Here is a 12,475-nt window from a genome sequence, read left to right as displayed (position 1 = left end):
GGAGATCAGGAGAGGTGAGACGAGGAGCAGTCAGTGTCTTTGTCTAAAGGAGTCACGTCTAAGCCTGTGGAGCGTCCTGACCACCAGCAGACTGAAGACTGAACTGTCTCAACAACTGTCGGACAGACTGTCTTAAACAGGACAGACTGCGTCCATGTTGGTCCAGTCTGTGGGCGTCTGCTGCTCTGATCAGCTGATTGATCAAAAATGGCAGACAGACGGTCAGGCGGGCAGACGGGCAGACAGTCAGTCAGGCGGTCAGACGGTCAGACGGTGGGGACGGCAGAGACGGCAGACAGGCTGGCGGTGGGCGTCTCTCCGTTAACGAGGCCTGACAGCTTCCATGCCGGCTCATGCGACAGTGAAGGGGAGGATGGGGTCAGACTCAGACCGTTTGATGTCGGGGTGGCGCTGGCGTTTGAAGGCACCGCTCATTTTGCCTCTGTTTGCTTTTTTAAGCCGTGTTGTGTCAGGCTGCCCGGGCCGCCGGCGTGGGGGCAGCAGGACCCTTCCAGTAACTCCCCGTGAAAAACAAAGCACCTGAGAGCTGCACCGTGAAGCTGACACCACCGCCGGTGCCCTGCAGGGTGAGGTCACCCAGCACGCCCTTTTTAGGGAACATACAAGACTTTGATTCTTCATTGTGCAGCCGGAAGGGTCTGACAAGTGTCTTGTTTTTTTTTTTTTGGCGGTGTAAGCCAGGAAATCCCGGGTTGGCGTGCCGGCCTGGACGCCGCGTCCATTGTCTGGCCGCTCGCTCACTGCTCCCATTGATGCTCTTCATCCAGCTGTAAAATCTGGTGTGCTGCTGAAATGTCTGCGTGTTTGTGTGTGCATGTGGGCGGAGGTGGTGTGGGGTTGAGGGGGCGGATGCAATCCACTCTGAAAACAAGATGTCACCCCCCCAGACGGGTCAGGGTGGGGTAAGAGTGCAGCAGCGTTGGCATTGGAGGGATAAAAAACATGCCGTGTTTGCTTCCTGTGTGCTTCCTCTCACCATCACCCCTCCATCCGTCTGTCCATTCATCCATCCGTCTGTCCATCCATCCATCCATCCATCCATCCATCATTCATCCATCCATCCGTCATTCATTCATCTGTGCATCCAACCATCTGTTTGTCCAACATCCATCCGTCTGTCCATCCATCCCTTCCTCTCTCTGTCTCTCTCTGTATGTTTTCATGGTACATTTCCTGTCCTCCACTGTGGATGTCCCTCTCTGGTAAATGGGGGGGGGGGGGTGTCACATTAGCATAACAGCCTCTGCAGGAACACCGTCAGCATTAAAACTCTCTTCCTCTGGAAGTGGTTTTCTGCATAATGTGTTCCTCCCACCACCACCACCTCCCCCAGCCCGATGTGGAGAACAGTAACACCACCCTGTCTGTCTCCATCTCTGTCTTCCTCTGTCCCTCTCTGTCTTGAATAATGTACTGAACCCAGATTACATTAGATGAGACTAAAGAGTGAACATCTGCAGCCAACCGTCTGTTTGTGTCTTCAGCTGTTTTCAGCGTCTTTCAGTAAAGTGAGACAGATTTGTTTCCGTTGTATTAACGGTTGCGGAGGAAAGAAGCTGGTTGGTGGAATTATCCGCTCTGGTTTTTCTTCTGTCGTGGAGTTTGTGCCCACCAAGCACGAAGCCCAAAACCACATTTAACAGCAAAAACACAAGAACACAAAGCCAAGAAAAACAGGAGAAGTGAGCACATCCTTTGTTCTGGGACAAACTTTCAGCTCCGCATTCCACCACAAAACCCGTCCGGAGGAGAGTCAGACCAACTCTTCCGATGGGGGAAAAAAAAATTGTTTTCCTTGTGGGTTCATCCATATTCTCACGTTCCCACATCCGGATCAGGAAGCAGCTCTGAGCAGAGGGAACAGGTGGATCGTCAGCAGTCAGCTGGACGCAGTGAGGACACAGTGAGGACGCAGTGAGGACAAACCGCTGCCGAGCTGCTCTACTCGCCTTGATCTGTCCACTTTTTCTTGATTCCTCTGAACTTCTTCAATGGGTCCCAAACTGGGGGTCGGGGCCTCACAAGAGGTCCCAGAATAAATCTGATGGATCTCAAGATAATAAGAAATTCCTCTTTTTTTAAATTCTGATTTCAGACAAAACTGTTTGCATTTGCATCATCCTCTGCTGTTTGTTAGCGATAATTAGCAAATGTTAGCATGCTAAAACAATTAACTAATATTTTACCTGTTAGCATTGTCATTGTGAGCCTGTTAGCGTGCTGATGTTAGCATTTAGCTCAATGTACTGCTGCGCTGCTAGCATGATAGCATGGCTGCAGACTCTCTGTCCGAAGAGTAACAGAGAGGAAGTCCAAACGCAGCATGAACTTAGAATTGAGCTCAGGTTAGCCTAACGGACGTAGCAGAGAAGACGAGAGCAAAACAAGATCAGCAGCAAAAAAGAAAGAAAAGAAAAAGGCAGAGCAGGAAGTGCTGTGAAGAACAGACACACACACACACACACACACACACACACACACATACAGCATGCACACACCACACACACAAACACACACACACACACACACACACACACACACATGCCAGGACTTGAGAGGAAACAGATTGGAGAAACAGTCCAAATGCATATTTTGGGTTTCAGATCAGGTTTCAGCCTCTGGCCCTGCAGCACCGGATAGATTCGATTACGGCAACAACCACAGGCCAAATCTAATTAGCACATTATTCACAGCAGGATGTCGGCCTTGTGTTTCAGCATGAGCCGCAACGTCGATGCTGTTTCACGGCCATCAGGAGGAAGCTGACAGCAGCAGCGTTGGTGCTGCATTCAGGGAACAGCAGAGGATCCAGAATGTGAACGTTTTTGGTAGAAGCTGGGATGAAACCGATGCACATGAACTCTTGTATGTTTGCTGCTCTGCTGAAACTAAACTTACAGGCAGAAAAGCTCCAAAAAGATTTGAAATGAGGGAATATTCACTGTCTTATTGCTGAATAAATAATGTCCTGATGACGTGATTTTTCTTCCAGGCTTTTATTCGTGGATAAGAAAAATGGCAGTAACACTGAGTCTGCTTTGACACAGTAAAATCAAAGTGATGGTGACACAAAGCAGGAGGGAGACGGTCACTCAGGGCTTCACGTCCATAAAGAGAGAACGAGAAAAAAAGCTACAGGTTATTTTAAACAAAACCATGAGAAGCTAGCCCAAAATATGAGCGTGCTAATACGCTTACAGTGACTTCGGAGGATCTGAGAGGGATTTGGTTTCATTCATTGTTCACTTCGAGCCACGTGGCTCGACTTAGCTGCTCCAGCTGAAGCCGTCGTTAGCCGATCACTTCCTACCAGCGACGCCTGGACCACCCAGGTGTTAGCTTAGCTCTGCTGTGCCCACTGAGCTGCTTAGCACCAACGTTCTTTTGAGCAAGGCACTAAAATCTGAGCAGAACCAACAGAGTTTCGTTGAGTTTTTGGCTGCACGCTTCTTGACGGCAGGAAACAGGATGTGAAGTTTGACGTTCGCTGCAAACACGACGTGCCGTCAGGACGGATTCTGTCCTCTGGTGATCTGGTCTCAGGAGACTCTGAGTCAGTATGTCCAAGACTTTAAACATGAAGCAGTGAGACAGAAGCAGATTCTCTTTAACCAATCACAGTGAAGCATGTTGAAATTCTTCAGTTTTTTGTGGAAGAATTACAGACTGAACACATTTTTGGAATCGGCCTGTTTACATGTTAGCATGTTGAATTAGCACAAGCTAAGTGGTGACTTCCACAGTAGAAACGCGTCCGTCACCCATTCACAGCTTCTCCGCGTGAACAAAATATCACCAGAGTTGGCAGGAAAGAGTAAATCCCAAGGACAGACCACAGCTTATGAGGACATGTGACTTGGGTCTGAGATGGGGTTAAAGGTCACGGTTTAGCTCCCTGTGCCTGACTGACGGGACTGACTCGCAGCTCAGACTGATTATAGATGATAAAGGCCTGATTTCTTGAAACTGGTTCAGCTGACATGAAGCTTCAGGTGAACGAACAGGTGAGACAAACTTCTTTTGAGTAAAATCACTTCAGAGTTAAAACCTTTTCCACTTTTTGAGCATTATTAGTTTTGTCTTCTCCTCTAATTTCACTAACTTCTTGTTCTTGACGTCACTCTTTTACCTGCACAAACCTGCTCTTTCATTGTCATGAACTCCACCTGTTCAGGTGAGGGTGAGTATTTGTGAGATATGATTATTATTATTAACATAGTTTAAGGTATACGGCTGCCTGTTGAAGTGCTGTCAGGAGCTCCTGATCCTAGGTCAGCCTGGCTCTGTTCTGGGCCTCTGGGGACATGTGACCTCTGTGCATGTCAAAGGTCAAACACACCAATCTCACCTTTCTCTGCCTCTGCACCTGTAACATGACAGAAAGCTCCAGAACATTTTCAGAACGCAGCTGTGGAGACATGGACACGGAGAAACTCTTCATGACGATTAGTTCAAATGTCTTTGATGGTTTTGGAGGTTTTCTGTTTGAGCGTTCACACATTAGCGACAAGTCAGAGGACGTCCACTGATCATCTGTCGAGTGAAAAGCTGTAGTAACGTTATTTTGGTCTGTTATTTGCACTCTTGGTTTGAAGGACGATGCACCCATCGTTGGGCTGCTGCTCTCTGACTGTAACAAACATGTGATTCACGTGTTAACGGGACTGAAGCCGTGCTACTGAGGCTGTATTTGGCTAAACAGCTAAATGCTGACATCATCAGCATGCTAATACGCTCACAATGACATTGAGGTTCAGCCCCGACTCAGACGATGTCTGCGACCTGCACACGTATCACAGGGCTAAGTGTAGTTATCATCTGTTATTTGTTCATGTTGCCTGTTAGCTTGTCATTGGCCGTGAAACATCCCATAATATCTGCTATGATGCTACAGTGTGTTCAGTGTAGTGTTGTTATGCCGTTATCATACAGCAGAGAGCTGATCAGATTGTTCTGGATCAGATTCTTGTCTGTTTGTCTGGAACGTCCTCATTGGCAGTCGCAGTATTTGCATGTCAGACAGTGATTGGCTTATTGATCACTTTTAACAGCTAAATGATGTTTTTTCTCACTCTGTTTCAATGATGGTCGTCATTCGGGGATGTGTCCTCTGTGGAGGGCAGAGGAGAAGTGCATGGTGGGAAACTCGCCGCTCTGCTGCTCAGCGTCAGACCTCCAAGCAGAAACTGAACTCTCGCTGCTGTTGGAGGTGAAGACCTTCCAGCTGCCCTGCGTCGTTTTCAGCCTCAAAAATGGCTTCCAGGGACATGTGACCTCGGGGTTCAAAGGTCAAGGTTCAGGCTGCTCACCTTCCCTCACTGACACCGAGGACAAAGCTCACATTGAGTCCAGGCCCTGGAAGCTGTGGGGCTTCTTTCCAGGACTCGGTGATGTCTGTCAGCTTAAGCAAACAGCTGTGTGTTTTCTGACCGGACAGAGCTGCTGTTCATTCGCTTCAACATCACTCATTTCTTACCTCTCCCACGCTTCGAGGACACAGCGCCGTGTGTCCGTCAGCAGCCTGCTCAGGGTCGTCTCACAGAGGACGACGGAGCGCCACCTTCAACTCCAAAAGCCTCTTCACGCTGAACGAGTTTGGCCTGTGTCGTCGTCATGAGCGAAACACGATCAAATCCGGGCCGGGCGGCTCGTTCCCATTGGCCACGCGGTTTTCGTCACGTCGCTCAGCTGAATCAGAATCAATCCAAACTGAATATTAATTCATATTAAAGCTCTGTGTAAAGTCCAGCTGAAGACATGGACACTGTGTCCTCCAGTCCTCTGTGCAGGACATCAAAGACTCAGTTAAAGCAGAAACACTATGAAAGTAATCAACATGTGATAATAAAGACGAGTTCCTGCCTTCACAATGAGGCCGTTTATCCAGGCTGAAGACCCTGGTGAAGGCCCACCAGGGTCCTGACCCGCAGACCCCCCACTGCCAACAACAGCCGGCATGGACAAGGGGTGGGAGATGGGGTGGGAGATGGGGGGGGTGGGGGGTGGGGGGGTGGAGAGAGATACAGTGGAGGATGAAGGATCGTTAGACATATGAAAATAACTGGTCTCATATGAGGTTTCCAAAAAAACTCAATAAGATACTCACACACTCCCTTATTGAGACTGCCCCTCTCTCTCTCTCTCTCTCCCTCTCTCCCCCTCTGTCTGTCTGTCTGTCTGTCATCAAGGCTTGTGACTCTCTCAGGACGCTAACAGTTAGCTGTGACGCTAGTAAGGTGAGGTCAATTTAACGACTTGCTTTAAAATGAATTTAAGGATTCAAAGCTGCAAAATGCATTTAAGATAAGATAAGATAAAACTTATGACATGAATATAATCGAAGTGCAGCGCAGGGTCTGGATTCCCCCAGTCTAAGACAGACACACACACACACACACACTCTCTCTCTCTCTCTCTGTCTCACACACACACACACACACACACTCTCCATCTTAAAGATGTTTTCAGCTGTTGCTGCTGGTCGTATAAGTGACTCTTTGTTCTATGAGAGCTTTGGGCTTCTCCCCCTCCCTCTACTCCTCTACCACCTCCTTGTCTGCCCCCCTACATCCTCTCTACCTCCACCCGAACCTTCAGTCTACCTCGCCTTGTCCCTCCCTTTCTAGCTTCCTGTCTGTCAAAATAAAACGTCTCTCCTCAGGTTTTGGCGTCTCTGCTCGTCCGTCTGGGTTGTGTTTTAGATACTTTGGAGAATTGTCTCTGTCTTTGGGACTCAGTCAGAAGCTTCCTGCATCCTCCTGAGGACTAAATCTTCACGTCCAACATGTCCTCACTCCTGCTTCCTGGAGTTGAATGCAGAAGCTGTCGAAGTGTTATTGAGTGTTATTGATCGTTATTGATCGGTGGATCAGCGTAAGACTCCATCGTTTGTTTGTTTGTTGTTGCCATTGATTTTTCCTTCTGTTGTATCTTGAAATTGTTCACATCGATCAAATCATAAGACTCTTTCCAGCGATGAGTTGTGTCAGACGGATTGACGCTGACGACCCGCTGAGGCTTTAACTCGACATCATGACCTGAATTTAAGTGGAAAGCAGCATTTTAACGGGGTTTATTGACAATAAGAAGAATGGAGAAGATCACCAGACTTAAAGATGTCAACAAATAAGGGACGGGAGCTCAAACTGATGTGTTCAAACTGGGGGAAAAAAGCATCAAATTCTCACATCTAAGAGGAAAATGTTTGGTGTTTTTTACCAAAACACACACACACACACTCACACACACACACACACACAGACACACACACACACAGACACACAGACACACACACACAGTAATCTTCTTCATGGACGTTAAACCTCACACAGCGACCTTCACACTCCTCAGTGCTGAAAGGCTGATCTGTATCTGTGCTGGAATCAGTTTAACCTCTGAAGCTTCTGCCATGAAAGGTGTGTGTGTGTGTGTGTGTGTGTGTGTGTGTGTGTGTGTGTGTGTGTGTGTGTGTGTGTGTGTGTGTGTGTGTGTGTGTGTGTGAGAGAGAGAGAGAGCTGGAGGAAGAATTCACATCCTTTATTCAGTTCCAGCAGAACAATCTGTAAAATACTCAAATTCAAGTAAAAGTCCTGAATTCAGAATTGTTCTTGCATAAGAGTACGTCAGAACTAGCAGCATAATGTACTTAAAGTATGAAGAGTCACAGTATTTAAATGTACTGATGCATTATTCAGCATGATAGCTGGGTACTGCAGTAAAACTGCAGTATTTCCCTCTCAAATGTAGTGGAGTACAAGTAAAGCACAAAATGGAAATGCTCAAGTACCTCAAAATTATCCTTAGTATTATCTTAGTAATTATACTAAGTATTTAATTAACATGGATGCAGCAGGAATATGAATCCACAACAGCAGATAGAAACTCGCTGACAGCAGTACTTCTACTGCATTCTGCTGGTAATAAAACTCTCTCTCTGTCTGTCTCTCTGTCTCTCAGTCCATGCCCTTGTTATTGTTGCTTGTGTTCTTTGTGGTTCTGGGACGGCATGAAACCACACACACTCACTCACTCTCTCTCTCTCTCACACACACACACACACACACACACACACACACACTTGTTTCATACATTCCACATTTAGCCTTAACGAGGCAAATGAAACAGTGTTTTGGACTCCTCAGGAAACGATCAGCGAGTGTTGTTGAGTCAAAGAGCAGAAGGTCTGGATTTGTAACCTTCACAGATCTGGAGGCACTCATCGACTGTCTCTGCCTCATCAGGAACGTTTTGACTTCATCAGAGAGTCTTCAGCTGCTGTGTTCATCGTCAGCCATCAGAGAACCAATGACAGGGCAGAAAACAGAAACATTCATCAGGTCCAGCAGGTGATCCTGATCAGAAGCTTTTCCTCTCTAGATCATCTCATGTTCCATATGTGAACGCTCAACGTTCATGTTAAGAACATCCACATCTGTCTGTAAATGTAGTTTATTGGTTCTCTTTTGAGAGTGAGACAGACAGACAGAGAGGACGACAGCTGAGAGACACTGATCTCCATCAGCAAAGACACTGAAAGTCTGGGACGTCTTTAACTGAAGGAGCTGCTGAGACGACATCATGACCTGTTCACGGCGTTCAGCAGCTTCACGAGAACCCGAATGTTTCAGATGTTCTTCACAAGAACCTGAATGTTTCAGACGTTCTTCACAAGAACCTGAATGTTTCAGACCGCCTGTCTGGAGGACGATCATCGAGGTGATTGGCTTCGATCAGGTGACCTTTCATGGGATGGTTTTTCTGCTGATGTCATGGTCGACGGCAGCTTCTCTTCACTCTTCTTCACCTGTTTGGTTTCATCACCTGAAGCTTTTAAACCTGACGAGCAGCACACAAACAGACTCTGAGGGACGTCTCTGCCGTCTTTTAGTGTCATCTGGAAAATTCAGCAACAAAGTGATGTTTTCAAGCTGAAATGAGAAGCGTGAGTCACGCCCCGTGGGATGATGGGTAAACCAGAAGTGCTGACAAACACAACCTCTTTGAGAGAATGTCAGAGGCGAGAAAGTTTATTCATTACAGAAATATCTGAGAGTGGAGGGAGGGGGCTGTGACCACGGAGAACATTCAGCGGTTACACTGAGACACTGGATGTTTGTCCTGATGCAGCGCTGAAGCCCGAAGCCGTTCTCTGGGTTCTCCACAGTCCTGCAGCCAGAAGCTGGATCCTTTATCAGCTGCAGAACCGACACCCACAGACCAACAGTTTGCACGATTCACATTTCACACGTCAGCAATCAGTGATGATCAAAAGTCTGATCGGATCGATCCGGTCCGATCCGGGTCGAACGTCAGATTCAGATTCAACAGAAGTCACAAACTGAGACGGAAAGCACAAATGAGATGACGAAAGAGAAAACTGATAAAATTACAAAAACTGCTGATTTCCACAGTTCGGTTGTGTGTTTCACTGCACCGCCTCCTGCTGCTGAATGAACTCAGATCAAATGCCTCCAGTTCTGTGTCCTGTAGGAAGAGTTTGAAACTTCTTTTATCGATCTCAACGGCGTACGACAGATCAACCATGACGACCTTCAGACTCTGGACTGTGAACAGGTTCATGGACCTTCAGAGTCCAGCTGCACGTCAGATCAGGTTCTGTGAGCTCAAAGCTTCATTTTGCCGCTGAACGGCCTCGGCAGCGAGCACACAGAGCTAAAACGTGTCAGTCACCACCTGCAGGGCTTTAAACAGGCCAGACCTCGAGTCCATAACACTTTCTAAAGGTAACGTCCTCGTTCATCCTGATCGCTGGCAGTTAGTGAGTGAGAACTCCAGTCACGGTGCAGGGCTGTGGCTATTTCCTGGAGGCAGCAGGACTGAGGAAAGATTTGTTTCTTGAAATAAGCAGAAAGTGTGTTGTGGTTTGTTTTTTTTTGTTTGTTTGTTTTACAGTGTGGAATTATTTCTTCCTGACGTGAACTTTACTTTTCACTGACGTTATTGATCCGTTAGCTAACGCTAATCTGTAGCTTCCTGCTGACTGTTGTTTTTCCCTCTGCGGTCAGAAACGGCTCAGAAACCAGCTGCTTGGGGATGAGGTCATGTGACTTTGTTATTAGCTGCCTATAGATGTGGTGGTTGTAGCTTTGAATGGTGTCCATGGCAACAGGCGTCACAAGGGCCCCCCAGCAAAGTAGGTGGCTGTGAACGTGGAAGTGGGGCCCTCGACACCAATTTATACTCTGATTGATCCGTTTGTAGCTATGGAATAAACGAACACAGAAGTAAAAAACTGTCTATTGTTTGCCTGAAGTTTAATTCATAAAAACCCCAAATAACAAAAACTATAAAAGAACTATCAAACAGTATCAGCAGAATGTTTACTGCGTTTTACTGCAGTTCACTGCATTCCACTGTTTTTCCACTGCATTTTGCTGCAGTTCAATGTGTTTCACTGTGGTGCACTGCATTTCACTTCCACCGCGTTTAACTGTGTTTCACTGCATTTTCGCTGTGTTCTTCTGTGTTTCACTGTGTTTCATTTTGTTTTACTGCATTTCACTGTACATTTACAGAGGAAACACACAGAGTAATGCATATGAGGTTGTGTTGTATGTAGATGCACCACCTCTCTCCTCCACCCTCACTAACGTCTTTTGATGCGCAGTTTTTCTATAATTTGCCGATTAATTGGAGGCAGATGCGCGTCATGCTTCTGTGTGTGGAGCTGGCCGACCTCAGAGGCAGCGGGAGTGCTCAGGCTATGAGATAATGCCAGAGAGGCCAGCCTGGGACTCTGTGTGTGTGTGTGTGTGTGTGTGTGTGTGTGTGTGTGTGTGTGTGTGTGTGTGTGTCACTAAACCCACCAGCGGATGTTTTACATCCCCTTTCCGCTCGATTACCGCCTCTCAAGGTCACAGATATCTGTCCAAGATAACTTTGCGTGTTACCCGCCGTTTTTTCACTCGTTTTGCATCTTTGCATTTTGACAAGAATGTGAGTCACAGGAGACTATTTGTTTCCTCCCATAAAAGGCTATAATGAGCACCTCTTCCTCATAATGACGGGGTCTGAACTCTAATGCAGCTCGTAAACGTTACTGTGGCGTTCTTGGCTGCCGTCTGAGGCGTTCATTGTTTGCTGGCACTCTGCTCGCCGTCCTCGCTCCGTGACTGGTTTTATTAAATCCACCATACCAGCAGTTTTCCTCCAGCTGTTTGTACTATTTGTTTGCTCATGATCACTTAATGGACTTAATGGGTGTGTGTGTGTGTGTGTGTGTGTGTGTGTGTGTGTGTGTGGTAAATATTCAGAGAATGAGAGAAAGTATGTTGGTGTGAAGAGTGTGTAGCCAGTGTGACACGACACACTCTCACTGTGTGAGCGTGCATGTGTGATTCTGATTTTGTGTGTGTGTGTGTGTGTGTGTGTGTGTGTGTGTGTGTGTGTGCGCGCATTCGTCCGGCCTGTCCGGATCTCAGCTCAGCGCGTCGCTCTAATCCTTCCTTCCTGTTTTCCTGCAGGAGGAGGGTGAGGAGGGTGAGGAAGGTGGTGAGGAGGAAGAGCAGGTCTGATAATTAGGCTGATAACAGTCACAGTCAGTAACCTGGAACAGAGGACCAAGTAAAAGGACAGAGTTTGCGTCTCACAGGACCACATTCAGCAGTTTCTAGTGGCCGTTCTGTTCTGGAGCTCTTCCAGCTGTTGGTCTCGGGGGACACGTCCTCCTCTGGATGATTTATGGTGTGTTCAGGGCCCCGTCGGTGCCATGGCGGGCAGGAAGAGTCCGTCCTGTCACAGATCCTTCACTGCTGCTGACCGTGACCACAGTCTTCCTCTGACCTGGACTCTCCTGTCGTTTCTGTGCACTGTGTAGTAGAAAGTGAGAATTTACAGAGCGACGGACCTAAAACATCTAATCAGACGTCTAAAGACTCTGTTCTGGTCACACAGTGTCCACAATAAATGTTGGCTCTGCTGGTTTCTGCAGACCACTGCATGTTCAGACACTTCGTTTCTTCACGTTTCATTGTGATGAAGGTCTGCTGAGGTTTAGTATGAAAATCCATTTGGTTCAGTTTAGGAAAAGTTCATGTTTTGGCTGAAAACACCAGTCCCCCGCTGTGCGTCCCATGTAGACAGAGCCTTGTGTGGTCGGAGGACCGATGCACGGAAATGCTGCCGGCTCCGAACTTTGTTTTCACGTCTGGATGAACGTGTGAAATCTTTAAAATATTTAGCTGAGACGGAAAAACAAAAACCAGCCAAAGAAGTTTCAGGAGAAGAGTGACGAATCAGAGAGAAGGCTGCTGGAGGTTCATTCATTCATTCATTCATTCATTCATTCATTTACTCATTCATTTACTCACTCACTCACTCACTCACTCATTCATTCATTCATTCATTCATTCACTCACTCATTCATTTATTCACTCATTCATTCATCTACTTCATTACTGTCTTCGGGTACTCAAGTACTCTGCTGAAGTACAAA

The sequence above is a fragment of the Chaetodon auriga genome, chromosome 15, assembly GCF_051107435.1.
Source record: "Chaetodon auriga isolate fChaAug3 chromosome 15, fChaAug3.hap1, whole genome shotgun sequence".
Taxonomy (NCBI): domain Eukaryota; kingdom Metazoa; phylum Chordata; class Actinopteri; order Chaetodontiformes; family Chaetodontidae; genus Chaetodon; species Chaetodon auriga.
The sequence above is the reverse complement of the archived record's forward strand: the minus strand, read 5'-3'. Positions refer to the sequence as shown.